At 41.9% G+C, this 16,452-nt stretch overlaps 1 protein-coding gene across 25 annotated transcripts in view; it reads left to right on the forward strand.

Annotated features, from left to right (window-relative positions):
- HMBOX1 (homeobox containing 1) overlaps positions 1–16,452 on the forward strand; it is a 112,685-nt gene that overhangs the window by 672 nt on the left and 95,561 nt on the right. The window contains exon 1 of one of the 25 annotated variants that reach the window (XM_061372177.1): positions 9–222. The exons of the other annotated variants lie outside the window; for them this stretch is intronic. The gene's annotated coding sequence lies outside the window, so the exon portion shown is untranslated. Of the gene's footprint in view, positions 1–8; positions 223–16,452 lie in introns of those variants that run through there. 25 annotated transcript variants of the gene reach the window in all.

The following is a 16,452-nucleotide window of genomic DNA, read 5'->3' on the forward strand; positions in this document are numbered from 1 at the left end:
CTCTGAGGGGCTCCGCTTATCCTCGGCGGCCCCGGAGCAGGGGAGGAGGACGGTGTCCCCGGGAGGCTGCCGCGGGGTCTGCGGGAGGGCAGGGCCACCTCCGGGCTTTACAGGAGAGCCCTCCATGGTTCTTCCTGCCGTTTATTTATCTGTTCTTGTTTCTTCCACCCCTCTCCCCGGTGGGGGGCACGCACTCCTGGTGGCGGAGTCCCCTCAGCCTGGGTGGGTGCCTTTTTGTATTTCTGTGGTGTTTCGGTTTTGTTCGCCCCTGAGTTTGGGGCTGGGTTGCTGCGAGACCCAGCGCGGCTGCAGAGGGCGGCGGGGCCCCGCTACCTCCGGGACCTGGGAGGTGCCCTGGCCCGGCCCGGGGGAGGCCGAGGGAGGCTCCGACCCCGCGGGGCTGGAGACCGGTTCTCCGTACGGGTCGCGCCCGGCATTGAGCCCTCTCACCGGGGCTCTGCCATGCCGGGGCCTGTGGGGCTCTCAGAGGTGTGCGAGGGCTCCGGGGGTTCCTTTCTACGGGAGCCCAAGTGCTTTGTGCCTATGGGTGTGAGGGAAACCGGGGCGGGCTGTTCCCAAACCCTCTGGCTTCCAGGGCTGGGGCGCGACGAAGAGGGCGAGATCTGTTGCAGCTCCCGGGGCTTTGAGAGGGTTTTTGGGGAGGGCAAAGGCGTGAACCCGAAGGTTGGAGAGTTTAAACATGAGAACGGGTGGGGAAGGAGAGCAGTCATTCCTAAATTGTGTGGGGAGAGCTTGGGTGGGGTGTCATACGCTTGTTTATTTTGTACTTGTTGGGAAGAGAAGGGGAGGGGGTTAAATGCATTTGTAGCCGCGCCTGGGATATTTTTTTCGGAAGAACAGTGTATCTGACCGCTGAACCGGCAGGAGGAAGCGGCGGGGAATGCCGCTGGACTGTTACGCTGTGGGTCGGGGTTAAAACAGAAAAGGGGCGAGTGGTTTTAGGTGCAGAATACACATGCGAGGGAGAGCGAGCGAGTTCTTCAACCTCAGTTTGGTCTGGTGGGGTTTTTTTTAGTTGAGCCTAGTTCAGTCTCTTGGTATGTTTGCAGAGCACTTATTCGGGGAGCATTTTTGTCTTTGTGATAGGTCTGAAAAGCCTTACTTGTGTATATGCTGTTTTTTCCCCGGTTCCTTCGCGTTAGGGACAAAAAAAAAAGCTTTTTTAGGGGGGTGGGGAGAGAAGAAGGAAGAGGAAATGAAGATTGTGAGCGTGGTTGCTGGTTGTTTGTGGAATCGGATGTATCTCTGTTTTTATGCTGAAGTAACGTTGGGACTACAGATAAGTGGCTTTTAAGTACAAAATGTATGTGAACAAAAGGTGGGAAGATTTAAACTTTGTAGGGAGGAAAGTGTTAAGCTGATGGCTAGGGCACGCTTTTTAAGAGCAGCGCCGGAGCAGATCTGCTAGACACTAGCTACGTGCCCCTGCTTCAGACTGATGGGGTTGGAGAAAAAGAAACTGGTGGGGAAAATAGCCCCTTCCAATTTGCAGGAATGATGCCATGTAAAATATACATCGTATCGGAGAGAGGAATTGTGCTCTGCAGACAATTTGTGGGCTGGCAAAACCCTGAAGTGCCTGCTTGCGTCCCGTGATATGACTAGCTCATTTCTGCAGGGCTCATCAGGTACAGACTCTGCTTCCTTCCTGGGATGGTGCAGCTGGCGTTTGATTTCCTCCATGGATGGGAGAGGAGGAGTCCTGTGCAGTTTTTTTTCCCTAGATGATTGCATTTTCTTTGGCCTTGCTGTACCCTGCCTCATTAGTAGGAACTGCATCTATATTTATTTACCATTATACTGTGTCCCTTGGGATGTGGGGTGTAGTTTGGAGTAGATATATATGGATTTATCACTCTTAAGGGTATTTTTTTTGGTTGGGGTTTTGTTTGTTTTTTTTTTTTCCCCATCAAGCTAAGACCAAATCCTTCAACAGCAGAGAACAAACTTAGTTTATTTCTGTGTTTCGCGTCTCCCTTTTTGTAATTTCTCTTCCAAATTGCTAAGAAAAGGTCTCTCAGATGCAGATGGGGGAAGGAAGTAGGGGAGAAGCGAGAAAGGGATGGGATATGTTATTTGTGCAGGGATGCATTTGTTATCTGCATGTTATGGGAGCACTGGGCTCTGTGAAAGAGCAAGGTTTTGATGCTGCATCTGAAAACTGGGGTTTGGGAATGCTGTTTTTCCTCCTGTGAAGCTGCTGCTTCAGCCCCACAATAGCCACAACTTTTTCTCTATGGTTGACAGAATTGTCTGACGAGCCTGGGCATGAGACTAGGAACAAGGAACTTGTATTTTACTCAGCAATGTCTGTTCTTCCTCCTATCGTTCCTTTAACACCAGTGCAAGCACCAGAACAGACATCAGCAGTTTTACTCCTGTGTCATCCAACTGTTCAGAGCAGGTCTAGACGACATTGTGGTATGCAGACTGCTGTGTTAAAGGAATGCTACCTTAGGTGCAACTGCAGGATTTTTGAAGAGTGGTAAGGAAATGTTGAAGAAAATCCTGTGTGGATGAGGCCTGCTTATCTCTATAACTACTTCACTGAGCCCTCTGGAGCAATTCCTTTCTATTTGTTGACCTTTCTAGAAAATGTGCAGCTCTCTAGCAGCGTGATTTTGATAATTCCACACAGTCAGTAACCGGTGTCAGCTGCAGAAAGCTTACTTCTGAGGCAGATTCTGTGTGGGTCTTACTGGTCTCTTTCAAAAGGATATTAAAAATTCATGGTAGTCCTATGTTTTGAAAATTAAATTATTATGAAGTGTTTATAGTAATAATCCATAAATTCATGGAAGTGTTTACTATGGTGTTTTTCATTGGTATCTGAAGCTAGGAAAACAGCGGGGTTCAGACATTCACTTTAAAATGAATTTTAATAAGATGATTTTTTCGTAAGCATGAATTCAGGGATTGTTCTATCGTTAACTTTTAGGACTGCTTTTTTTTTTTTTTTTGTATGTCAGTGGGGCAGTGGTGAAATTTGGGTCTTTTGGATATGATGTTTGGGTGGAGAATTGAAAGAATTAATGAAACTGAAACATGAGAAAAAAAAGAATGATGGACTGTCCCTTTCACAAAGGGAGCTCAAAGATGTTTGGTTGTGTATGTCAGAAAATAAACTAATTTGCATGAAACGACAACACATTTTAATCTAAAGAAAGCAACTTGTGCTTTACAGGGATTTCTGTGCAGAGCTTTTAGGGACACTAAAGAATTAACAGTGTTGGGATCTGTGGCAAGTGTTTTTTTATCTTCTGCAAAGTTTAGGATTTGAAATCAAGCACTTGAAAGGAATCTGTTAGCTTAGGAATCCTGCTGCACAAACCCTGTGCTGTTGTTTCTTCTATTGATAACTTTATGTGGCTTTGACACTTCCACTGAAGTCACTGAAGTCGATTTCACTTTATACTGATTTTAATGGAGCAGGCATTGGATTCTGCATACATGTCCTCGTGGGATTGGGCTTTAATTATACCTACTGATAATATGATATTGTGGTTTATCAATGAAGTGAGACCAATGTCATGATTATGGTAGGAGTTTTAGGAGATGATAAGAAGAATTTAATTCTTTTTCATCTAACTCATATCCCTAAATTTGGTTTTATATGTAAGATTACTAATCAACGGTATTTTGGCATTCTCGTATTCCTGTTTTGACTAAAGTTTCCTTCTAACATACAGAAAATTAGGATGGCTGGATAGCAAAGTATACGAAGAGTTCACATTTGAACACTCACTCATGCAGACTGATTATATGTTAGCTATGAGTGCAATTTCCAGTGTTAATGCTAAAGATAAGTGTTTTGGCAAATGCTTTTAATTTGGGGAATAATACAAGCAAGAATAACAGGATATGAAAAGAAAGTGTTACTTGTCATTTCACAGGTGGCAAACCAAGGTGTAGAAGGATTAACTTACCTGGGTTCTGACGCGGAGTCTGTGGTAAAACTAGTCATTGCTCTGTGATCTTGAGCGTTTGTCAGGGCTTTAATCAGAGGTTTTCTTCTTTCCCCCATTAGTTGCCTAACTTCCACATTTTGAAAACAACATACAGAGATAATTTTTCTTTCGTCGATTTTCAAGATTTATAGCCTGAAATTTTTGGAGGTTTTCTTTTTTTGTTTTCTTTTTTTTTTTTTTTTCCATTTTTCAGTCAAGCCTTGAAAGCACAAGGTTGGAAAGCTTCTCCCGAGCAGCACCTCCCTGACATATGATACTATCTTGAAACAGCCTCCGACAAGTGAACCCTCTCATTGAAATCATGTGAGGAATTTTATTACTTAACTCTGAAGATCTTCTGGGGGAAAGGAGGTTGCAAACTATTAACTATGTTGTCTTCATTGCAAGTTGGCATGTGAAATGACCTTATGTATTGAGACAGTCATGTGGCCACAGTCAGAAGTAGAGAATAAGGTTTGTAGTTTCTGACCAACTGAAAATTTCATCCTGTAACTGTGAGAAATGCGTTTCTTTTTGCATTGTGCCTGCTAAAAAAAGATATATTAGCTTGAAATCTGGTCTTTAAACGTGGTATTGTTTAATTTCCTTCCTTCCCCTTTCACTTGGCTGGGTGCTTACACAGGGTTAGCCTGTGACCATAAAAGCATGTGGAGGAGCTTTTATGATAGATAAACTTGAAAAGTATATTGTGTTTGGGATACTTCTGCTCGCTGCTGTTGCAGCCAGGTTTACCAAGAGCCTGTGGCTCATGCATGCTGCCTACATAATGCACTGCTGAGCAAAGTGCCCGTTTCATAGTTATGAAACTGCTGCTATGACAATTACTGCATCGTAAAGCCTAACCTAATCAGAAGTGATCGATTTATGGCCACAACTGGTGTGTGCTACTGGAGTACAGCTCTGATGGGTTATATCTGATCCGTTATGGCCAAGTCACTGCCCTTCTCATTTACTATTCTATGATAAAATAATACTTTGTACCTTCATTTGTAGATATTTAAGTGCTTTACAGAGGTATCAGTATTTTACAACTAGAGAAACTGATGTGTAAGGGCCAGGTGACTCACTTAATGTCATGTACTGAGTCAGTGGCAACTGAACATGGCTGCCTCTATTCCCCATCTATTGCCCTCTTACATCTGTAATATATTAATATATATTAACCATATAAGGAATTTATTGTCATCTAATGTGCTTGATAAGAGTCAATGAAACTTTTTACAGTGATGGGAGGATTTCTCATGTTCCATCGACTTCCGTGGTTTGACACTTGTCATCCTTACTTATTCAGTTAACTTTGTTGCTTTTGAATCCATTAGATTCCCTGCCTCTCCATCAGGCCAAAAGCACCACAGGGTAAACTTTCTGTCAGGCTGCTAAGTGATGCCCCCTTTTCTTCCAAGGCTTTTCTTCTGTTTCGATTAATAGTTTTTCAGCATTGTACTGCAGCTCTATATTGGGAGTGCACATGCATGTTTGTTACTTGGATTGATTCAGCACCATGTTAATGGAGACACCAAAAGACTGAACAGTTAGTGTTTTGATGCACTTTTTCAAGAATTAAAAAAATAATTTATAGCTGGTGGTTCTACCTGTCTGTGTGCAGATTTCCCTTTCCCAGTTCTTAATCAAAGCTGCATGCAGAGTCTGAAGTTAAAGACTGCTCTTAAAACTAGAAACTACTGGAGCGCAGTGTTTCTGGCAAAGTGCATTCTGCTTTATCTTTCCTGTGCAGCCAACCAGAAGGTCAGTTAACTTTCTCCTGCAGAATTCCTCTTTGAATGTTTACTTCATTGTTTCGTGTTGGTTTCAGTGCAATTACTAGTCTGAAAGGTATTGCCAAGCGTAGCCCTTCATCAGGTTGTGTGTGTGTGTCCACTCAAGTGCCTTCAGTAATAACGGCTTGACAAAGACCTGACTCTGGGTGTCCATGGCATGCTGACGAGGGCTGCTTCCAGTCACTGTTTGCCTAGTGGTGGATCTGTTTGCCCAGATCTAGTGAGGACTTTCTTGCAGCCCCAGAAAACAAATTTTATTACCCACTTTGTCTGTAAAGGTGGCATTCTTCTTTTCTCCACACATATGTCTATTTAGGCTGTATTAAATTTATCTGAACCTCATTCAGTGCTGTGGAGTTAGATGAGGTCTTACCATTGAGCTAAGAAAGTTACAAACCAGGCATACAAAAGGTTAGACCAGATAATCCTTGAGGTCCCTTCCAGCCTGGTATTCTATGATTGAAACATATTATGTTTGGCTTTACCCCCAACTAAATCTCACTTGCCCTGAATTCCAGCTATCGATTTTCTCTCGTTTTGAACTTAATATTTAAGTCTTATTTTCTTTCATATTCTTGGAAAAAATAAAATGAAATTTTAAGTTCAGCAGTTAAATTACTACTACTTCTGAAACAACACTGTGGGCTACTCTTTCAGTGAGCCTTATGAACAGCCAGTTCTGTTCTGATAAGCCAATGCCCTATCAATTGGGAAGTGTAGCATATAGTCATTTCCTGCATTTTGAGCTGCCCATTTCTTATGAGCTCTGAAGCAAGCACTGAATCTGTTTTTTGTTCTTCTAGTGGTACTGTAGTCCTAATGGAAGCAGAAAGCATTTAGTTAGTTCATAAAATAAAAGCGCTGTTTCTACTTGGATATTTATTCTGACCTTTATTTTGGACAGTTTCTCTGCCATGATCAGATTCTCTGATTACAATGTCAGCTTTCACTGGAAGTCTCTTTGTGATTTAGCTGGCCGGGTTTTGGAGTTTGAGCAGCTGGGTATGCAGCAGCTCTGACATGTAAGTAGTGCTCCAATGTTGAAAAGGAAAGTTCTTCCTGGCAGTGAAATTGTGCAGGGCTCTCGTTTCTGGACTCTGCCATAGGTCTTATTTCATGACCCAGGGCAAACTTCTTGACTTGCTTGTGTTCCAGTGTGTAATATGAAAATAATCCTTTCAGGGCTGTTGAGATGCTTTCATGTTCGTGAAGTATTTGAAGATTCTTGGCTGGGTGGTAGTGCATGCTGCTGCTCTTGGTAGTATAAGCAGGAATGTCATAAGTGTATTTACACAGAATAAGAAGTAGTTATTTAAGCTAATGCTGATTTTTCATGCCACAGATGGGAGAGGTAAGTAGCTGCTCACAGTTTTCTCAACTAAATTGTATTATGCATGGTTTCCAGACGTTGTAGTTGGTCATTCACTGACTGTTTGCATTTCATGGGGGTTCCATCTGTTTGATGGAGCTATGCTGTTTAGTGGTGAGTATAGCAGTCTGAAAAAGAGGGAACTTACTGAACTTGAAACTTACTCCTCCCTCTTTAATTTCCTGATCCATAGAAGTAGAATGATGTTAACATATTGGAGATTCATAAAATTTAAGGTGAGAACAGACAATTAAATTGCCTTCTCTGATATGTTTTATATGCTTCCTATCACAAGCTTTTAAATTTTGATCATTTACTCTGAAACTGAGACCAGTTACTGATGTTTGGCTAAAACCAATTCCAGAGCTTTCCAGCCTTGAGTATCCATCATCAGTAATTTCAGACTCATCACTTCTCTCCGTAGTTTGTACCATCTCACTGTTAAAAATAAGTGGCTGATTTCTAATTTGAATTTGTCCAAGTTCTGCCACTGGTTCTTGTTAAAACTTTCCTGACAAGATTAGAGCCCTTTAGTATCCAGTACTTTCTTGCCATGAAGGTACTTATACTCTGTAATCAAGTTGCTCGATTGATAAGGAAACAGAGTTGAGCTTTTAAGTCTCACTCTGAGGCATTTTCTCCAGCACTCAGATCATCCGGTGATTCTTCATGGTATCCGTTTATTTTTAATATTGTGGAAACTAAAAATGGTGAATGTAGCAGCCTGTGTCTGCGCCATACTGAACACCGGAGGGGTGACAGCCCTTTTTGCTATGCAGCTATTTAAGAGGTTTACAGTAGCCCTTTTGCATAGAGAAGTCCTGTTTGTGAGCCTTGATCTGCCACTGTTGGTATTCCTTCTCAAGTCTGCCATTTGGTAGTTAGTCTGCATTTCTTAGATTATAAATTTGCCTTTGTATTGGATGTGTTGTGCTCTCCTAAGCTGAATTAAGGTAGGTATTCATGTTGTTTCCCTGTCCTTTCCTCATAATAATGTATGTTCCTATAGTCCTAGTGTCAGTCACAGATTTTTATCTGCAGTGATAAAAATGTTGAACTGCATCAGACTTTAAATTTAGTGACAAAAAAATTAGCATGAGGCAATCCCAGGAAGTAGATTAAGAACTGGCTAACTGACAGCTCTCAGATACACAGCAGCCAATGTGGATTGCCACTAGAACCAGAGTATGCTCTGTGCACATACTTTGTTCTGTTTGACTATATTTGTAATCTTAGAGAACAAAGTTAGGCCTTTATAGAGGCGTTTTCCATTAAAGCATGCTGACTTGCACTACTGATGTCCTTGTTCTTTAATTCTTTACTGGGAAAATATATGTGTTTGCTTCCCCCCCCCCCCCCCCCCCTTTTGGTTTGTCTGGGTGATTGCTACTCAGCTGACCACTTTACACCTCCAGATTTGTTTCATCCACTTTTTGAGCATTGGCATAACATAAACATCCACCTGGCCTGGGGGTTTGCCCTCATTTTCTGGAGAGTAGCTCATTAAAAAGGAAAAAAAAAAAAAACCCAAACACTCTACAAGACTGCAAAAAGCCCTCTTTGGTGCCTGTTTTTTAGGGTGTTAAAATGTTTCCCTGCTAATAGATTTGCTGAAAATCATCTTTTATTACTGCTGAATTAGAAGGTACTTCATGTGATGGAAGCATGTTGCCCTGGTTGAACTGAAAACTGGTCACAGTAATCTCATTGGTACTCCTTTCCACTAGAAAGTTACTGTTTTTTAAATTGTATTACTCTTTATTTGTTTTTCATATCTTCAGTCTTGGACTTTAGTTAGTAAGAGGAACATACCAAGATCTTTCTATTCCTGAATGCCTGAATGTATAAAGTCACAGCACTTTCGGGGTAGCCGTGGTGCATCTGCTGCAGATTGCATGGCAGCATGGAAGTGAAGACCTCTTCCAACCTTTCCAAGTGGCTACTTCTGAAGACACTTGTGAATTATCCTTCAGTTAATTTCATGGGCATTATTCTCATAAATATTGGTGTCACTCCTCTGTCACACTCAAGTAAATTCTGTTTTATTCATAGCGATCTGCTTTCTTGCTTATTGTTAAAAAATGCAGCTGCCCTCACATGCTGGCTGTTCCTGTAAATTTCCCTTTTCCTGCCCCAACCTGATTTAGCTTTTACTTCCCTCCATGTTGCAGCTGTAATCAGCACTGCACAGAAATGTCTCTTTCTGTAGGGGAGGCTGTATTTTTGCCATTGCTTTTTAGGATACTGTATATTATGACATCTTGAAACTAAGTCTCATTTAAATACCACTGTCAGTAAGAAGGGAAGTGTGTTGTGGTTTGGGGTTTTGTCTGTTTTTTTTTCCAAGGAAAGTGTTTGAAAGGACTTGCTCCTTGAGAAAGACCCTGTTTTGAAACCTGCAAATTCCAGGCAGATAACATGCAAAGAGGTTGGGCAAGTGTCTGAAGTTTGGGATGTCTGCTTCCTTTCTGGCTGTCGAGTGGGAAACCTGCCGCAGGGGTAGGCTTTGAGAAAAGATTTGGAAGGGGGAAGAAAGGAAAGAGGACTGAGGTGCAGGATCTCAGAGGCTGGAAAAGATAGTGTAAAAGAAGGTATGCCATTTCTGCTGCTTGCAGTCTGAGGTGTGGCACTGGGGAAGTCTGAGGCAGGTAATAGGAATCAGAAAATGTGTGCTGTTTGGTTGGACATAAATACTTTTTATAATGCGAGGCTCAGAGCTCAGCCAGCGGCTTTCCTGCCTCCTAGCTAAATCGGTATCTGATTTTTCTGTTCCTCTGCTGTCTTCTTGCAGGAGTTGTTTATTGACTGAAATTGTTTCCATATGGCTGCAATGTAGAGCTTGATTACATTAAACCTGGTGCTTTCCTGTGGCATTGCTGTGCTATGGAAAGATCATCTCTCTCTCCTTCCAAGCTCCCCTTTCTCCATAAAACCTTGTTTTTGGAAAATGTAACTTGTTTAGGTACTATCTGCCCCTGCCCTGAGGCAGGTTCTTTTTGGTGTCTTAATTGCTTAGATTTGTTATGTTTGCATATAAATTGCTGTTAAAATACTTAAGATGAAGATTAGTGGTTGCAGTTTGAGAGCATTATTAAGAGCTGGGGTCTGGAAGTGTTTTAAGCACTGAATAAGTATGCAGACAAGAGAGTCTTCCAAAGAGCTAACTGCCCATCAGGACAGTCCATTTAGAAGTTTCTGTTTACACCAATGATCAGTTTAAATACTGCTTCAAGAAGGTGTTAAGATTCTTGTACTGGACACTTCAGGATGCTAGAGGGCCAGATTCACTTCTTATCTGGAGTCTGAGAGCTACCTCTAGTTTGCAGAAAACATCTGTTTAAAAGCAAATGGATGCACCTGTATCTTTAATTAAAAGCTGATTGTTGGCCAAGTAAACTAGCAAATCCAGCAGTGGGAAGTTTCTACCCTCTCTTTGAAATTACACTCTCTTCTATAAACTTGAGTTTATGATATGGATTCAAAATTTGGGTTTTGTTAAAAATGTTTTCTATTTAAATAGGTTAAAATATAGAAATACCTTTTTTTTTTCTTAAGCCTAAGCCATCTGTTGTAATGCCCGCAATTCTTGTCACGTATTTAAACAGAACCTAGGCAAGGTGGTTTTACTGCCACTGTCTCAAAGTCACACCAGTGAAGCGATGGTTGTCAGTCTTGACTGAGCGCATGGAACCAGATTCTGATGAAGCAGTAAACCAGTTTTTGCCAGAAGTAGCCTTTTCTGCATGTGCATGGAGAATATTTTCTGGATTTCTGTATATACAGACAGTTCAGATCACAGACTTAATTCAAAGCTGAGAAACCATTTGGGAGCTGTAAATGCAGAAATGCTTGTTTTCCTCGCCTAACATAAGGTGGGAAGAAAGAACAGTGAGCAGAGATTCACTAATATTGAAATCTTTCAGTGGAGGACACAGCAAGGTTCAATTCACTTAATAAAGAGAATTCATTTGTTTTCACTAAAGCATTTTAAAATGCAAGCCATGTTTCACCCTTTTATGCATCCAGCACATATGATGTATCATTCAAGATTAATAAAACTGTAATACATAAAAGCTGGCATTTTAAAATTGTTTTATAAACAGTCTGGCTAATAACCTGGGGTGGAAACTGACACACAGGTATGCTGCTCAGGCCTTTGCCTTTCTGCAGTGTGAAGCTCCCTCCAGTCTTTTTTTTTAATTCGATGTAAAATTAAAGCTTCAAGGGGAGAAATAAGCTTTCCTGCCCATGGGGTATCCAGTAACTTGCTGGGCAGTGGAAGGTGCTCTGAGATGTTTGATGTCTATGAGGCAGGTTCAAGCCACAAGTTATTTAAATGTCCCTCATAATTTAGAGGTGCCTGACTAGCGAGCTGGCAGGTAAAAGGCAGACAGTGACCATGAAGCTGTCATGGGCATCTCCTCTGCTTGTCCTTTTCCTTAAACGACTTGCCAGTACCCAGTGCTTGTACTGAAGGCTGTAGGCACCTTGTTCTGGTTGGGATATTGCAAGTCTTAAACTTGTGGTCTGATGGAGCTGCCTCACTTCAGCTCACACCAAGGCACCAGACTCCAACAGAAGGGTGGATTAAAACCCCTTCATTCTCATTTGTATTTCTACTTTAGATTGCTCCTTGACTAGCATGCTTTTTCTTTTTTTTTTTAAATTATTTGATAGCTCATAATTGCAGAATCGCTTGGGTTGGAAGGGACTTTAAACACCATCTAGTTCTAACACCCTGCCACGGGCAGGGACACCTTCCACTAGACCAGGTTACTGAAAGCCCCATCAAACCTGGCCGTGAACACTGCCAAGGAGGAGGCAGCCACAACTTCTCTGGGCAGCCTGTGCCAGGGCCTCAGCACCCTTACAGGGAAGAACTTCTGCCTAAGATCTCATCTCAATCTCCCCTCTGCCAGTTTAAAGCTATTCCCCTTGTCCTGTCCCTACAGGCCCTTGTTATCTAGCCTACTGCCAGATGTAAGGTGAACTTCTAATCTGTCACCACAGCCATTTGTATATTTAACCTGATTTTAACTGAATTTAGTCTCTATGAGTTTTACAACTCTCAAGTAAACCTTATTTTGTAGCTGCCTGTATTCAGAGGTACAAATTAGCGTAGCTCTGCCATTACTGCAGATCAGAGCCTTGCTTCACACAACACTTTCATGATATATGCCCTTATTTTTAGAAGTAGTGTGCGTGTATTGCTGCTCTGCAGAAGAAGAGTGACAAAGCAAGAACCTCACTGAATTCATAATTTCAAAGTCTACCATGTAAAATGCCAATTAAACAACTGGCTTCTAACCTTCCCTTATGCCAGCCATAGTGTTAAATCTGGTGAGAGTAGTATGTCTTTAAGATCTGTTATAAAAGGCTTTAAATGGTACACTTTTCAAGAATAAAGAGAGGAAAAAAATGGGGGACAGGATGAAAAGCCTGATGATGTATCTATATGGAAACTAGTTGTTTATTTTCCCTGTTTGCACATACTACAGAATTGTGGAGGTTGGATAACACCTCTCAACCTTGTCAAGTCTAACCCCCCTGCATATGCAACTTTCTGGTGCAACTTGCTTTAAAAATAAATGTGCAGGGACGTGATGACCCACCTGGATTTAGGTTGGTGCTGGGGTAATAACTGGACTACAAAGACACATCTTCCTGCAAAGACATGTCCTCCTACAAAGACAAGCTACCTCAGAGCTGTGAGAGGGGGATACCCATACTTTTTGGCATGGTGGCTTCAGCAACCTGAGACAACATTGCTCAATCACTTTAGCAAGGTGGCTGATAAAAGCCAGAGCTAGAAAGTTAGTTAAAATGAGGTTTAAGCTAAGTTTATAATTGGGAACTGACTTCAAATGGCATAGAAACAGCTATGAAAGACAGACTGTCACCAGGAGCAACAGAAACAGACAAGCAAGACTCAAGATGCAGTAAGAAACAGACGCATTATCTGCAATTTCTCTGGTTTCTGTGAACACCAGTCACTGTCCAAGACTGTCCTTAGTGGCTGCAAGCACACAGAGCTCATCATGCCCAGCACATCCAAATTAATGCAGAAGAGTTTAGGTCTGCTCAAGTAATGTCTCCACACAATTATACCTCAGAAGTCATAACCCCTCCTTTTAAATATTTAAGAAAAAAAGAAATCACATTTGCAGCCAAAAAATACACTTCCTTACTGCTGTGGCAGTGTGGCCCTGAGCCTGCAGTCTTTTCTCAGAAGTAATTCTCATTAGAAGAAAACTGAAGGATCATCATCTTTATCCAGTGTCCTGTGTTTATGTGCAGGACATTTAACACATGCTGTTCACTATTGGACATTTTGAAGAGTGGGCAAGGAGAATAACTGTTTAAGCCCCAGCACTGTTGAGGTTTTTATGGAGAACATGAAGAACACTTGGGAAGCAGCACCCGGGAGGACACCAGAAGCAGATTTCTACCATGAAATGCTGAGGGAAGGCTTCATGTAGTAAACTTCTGGAAATCTCTCAAAGTTACTGGCAAACTACTGAAACTTCATTAGTGTAAAGGTGCTCCTTGGAGGCAGCTTTGGAAGGGTTTAAAGAGAGGTAAAGCTTTGGTTTTGTTTTAGATGGTCATCCACTGGGTGAGAGCAGAATGCAGCTCTGACATGCAAGAAGCAGAACAGACAAAATCTGCAACAGCCAAAATTTACCTTTTCTTCTCCTTTTCTGTGAAAATGACAGTGCTGAAACCTAAATGTGCTCATCTTAATTTCAGCTCCCATGTAGCTAGTGCATTTTATTTTGTGAGGCACACAAGAAAACTAAGAGCTTCTCTAGCCTACATTTCATACAGCATTTAGTGAAATAGGGAGTAGAGAGATCTTCAAGATAAATCGGTATCTGTAGGCATTCCGCTTCAGTTGCAGGATTTATAGCCTTCTATGGAAAGTTCTGCCCTTCCTATGTGTGTAAGCTATCTTGTTCAGAGAAGGTGACAAAGTTGCTCAGAGGGCTGGAGCACCTCCTATGGAGGCAGGCTGAGAAAGCTGGGCTTGCTCAGCCTGGAGAAGGCTCTAGGGAGACCTTAGAGCAGCTTCCGGTGACTAAAGGGAATGGCAAGAAATCTGGAGAGGGACTTCTGACAAGGGCTTGTAGGGACAGGTCAAGGGGGAATGGCTTTAACCTGACAGAGGGGAGATTTAGATGGCATATCAGGAAAAAGTTTTTCCCTGTGAGGGTCGTGTGGCTGCCCTATCCCTGGCAGTGTTCAAGGCCAGGTTGGATGGGGCTTGGAGCAGTGTGGTCTAGTAGAAGGTGTCCCTGCTTGTGGCAGGGGCTAGGAACTATATGAGCTTTAAGGTCCCTTCCAACCTAAATCGTTCTGTGATTCTGTAAAAACCAGCAGTCCTAGAGGTGGAGGAAAGCCCCAAAGAACTGAGCAAACTTTTGATGGCTCCCCAGCATCGATTTGCATATAATCTCACTAGTCCTGTTGGGTGTATCTTCTGTATTCTATCTCTTCCATTTAGAGAAGATCAGGTATGTTAAATCCTTAATGGCCCATTTGTCTAGACAAACTGCCATCTTGAGTTGTGTCCATTGTAGTTTTCCACCTGCATAATGTCACATACCCGGACCCTGAGTAGCCTCGGGGAAGGGAGATGCTTTACTTAGTTCAGTTCCTCGTGTGCAAATGTCTTTAATTGATAAATCACTTCACTTTTTTTTTTTTTTGGATGGTCCGGGAGTTTTACTACTTTTTTTTTTTTGTGTGTGTGTCTCTGCTCAGTCCTAACCTGTGCCACTTCAGGCATGAATAAATACAGTTTTTAAATTCTGTGGGCTGGATAGTAAATCCTTCCCTTCTTCCCTTCCCCCTTCTCCCAGTTACCATCCTCACGTCTGTTCACAGGGCTTGTGTAATAACTCTCTCATTTGGTTCAGATTAAATTGGTTGGGGGAACCTGGACCTTTGTGTAGTATTATGCTTGATCCAGCCCAAGTAGTTTTGCTGAAAGTTATTTGGGGAGTGCTCACCCAAAATTCCATGCCACTCTGCAAGTGCTCCCTCCTGGCAGGGGAGGTGATGGCAGGAGAGACGGGTCACCCACAGGTTGGCTTTCTGCTGACATACCTGCATCCAGAAAAATCCATCTGTCTGCATTTGGAGTAGTGTGAATGCTGCAAAACAAGGGCAGTGAATGATTTCTCTCCAGGTCATCTGCAAACATCTATAGGACTAGCAGTTACTGTTTAACTGTAGCTCTGTGTACTCTTCATACATAAGGGGTAAGTCTGCTGTCATTTAGAAAATGTGGGTTTTTTTTCTAACTTGTCAGTACCTTTTTGGTGTGGTGTGATTGCTATTCGGCTGTCATTTCTCTTAACTTTTAAAGCTCTCTCCAGTGTATGCAGTTTTGTATCCCATTAGCTTGCTCTTTTTCATGCTCATCATACTGCACAGCAATCATCTCTTTTCTGTCTCCTAATACTGTTGGATCTTTCTCTTTTAAAACTGTTTTTGAAAATCCTTCTTCCTATAAAATGCCTCTTGTGCAAGGCTTTTCTTGGCTGTGGTGATATTTGTAAGTCTTGAACAAGAAAGTTCAGAGTTTTTAATTTATTTTTTTTTAAGACATGTATTTGATAGTCAGCTACAACTTTTTTGGAGCCTGACTGCCTCCTCGTTTACCTAAAAGGTTGTTATAATTCTTTTTAATAGGATATGTGTGAACATACTGTTTCGAATGCTGTACAACAGGAGTAATTCTTTGGGGGCTGGGAGGGGGAGCTGGAAGCATGCTTCAAACTAAGTTCCCGTGAGCTGCATCATGGAAAGCACAAGGGTTAATGTTTTTCTCCAGATGTTAATCTGTTTCCTCCTTTTATTTGAATGTATGCATATAAAAAGATTTTGGTTTCTTTGTCCCTTTGCACTTGAACTAGAAACTGTAATCTATTTGTGGTGCATAGTAGAAAAGTATTTTTTTTAGTGCTTTTGGTTTAACATTTTCTCTGTTAAGGAAGAAAAACCCTGATTGAGACATCGTTCCAGTGAAATATAAAATGAGTGGACTGCAATATCTGAACTTAACGTTGTCACCACTAATAGGAACGGAAATGACAGAACAGATTGAATGGTCTCTTACTGCCTCTGTTTTGGAGAGAGCAAGGGAAAGCAGCAGGCTGAAGAAAATAATCTGCAAGTAAATGGCTGTGAAAGACATTTGCATTTCTCCTTGCAAGAAGTTGGTAACACTTCTAATAGGAATGGACTGGGAATGGTTTTTCTTAACCTGAAATGATTAGCATGCTAAAATTTCATTGCTGCTGCTGATTTC

Source organism: Neopsephotus bourkii, unplaced genomic scaffold, assembly GCF_033783945.1.
Source record: "Neopsephotus bourkii isolate Nb327-2 ecotype Australia unplaced genomic scaffold, CSIRO-AGI_Nbou_v1 NB_1600, whole genome shotgun sequence".
NCBI classification, from domain to species: Eukaryota; Metazoa; Chordata; class Aves; order Psittaciformes; family Psittacidae; genus Neopsephotus; species Neopsephotus bourkii.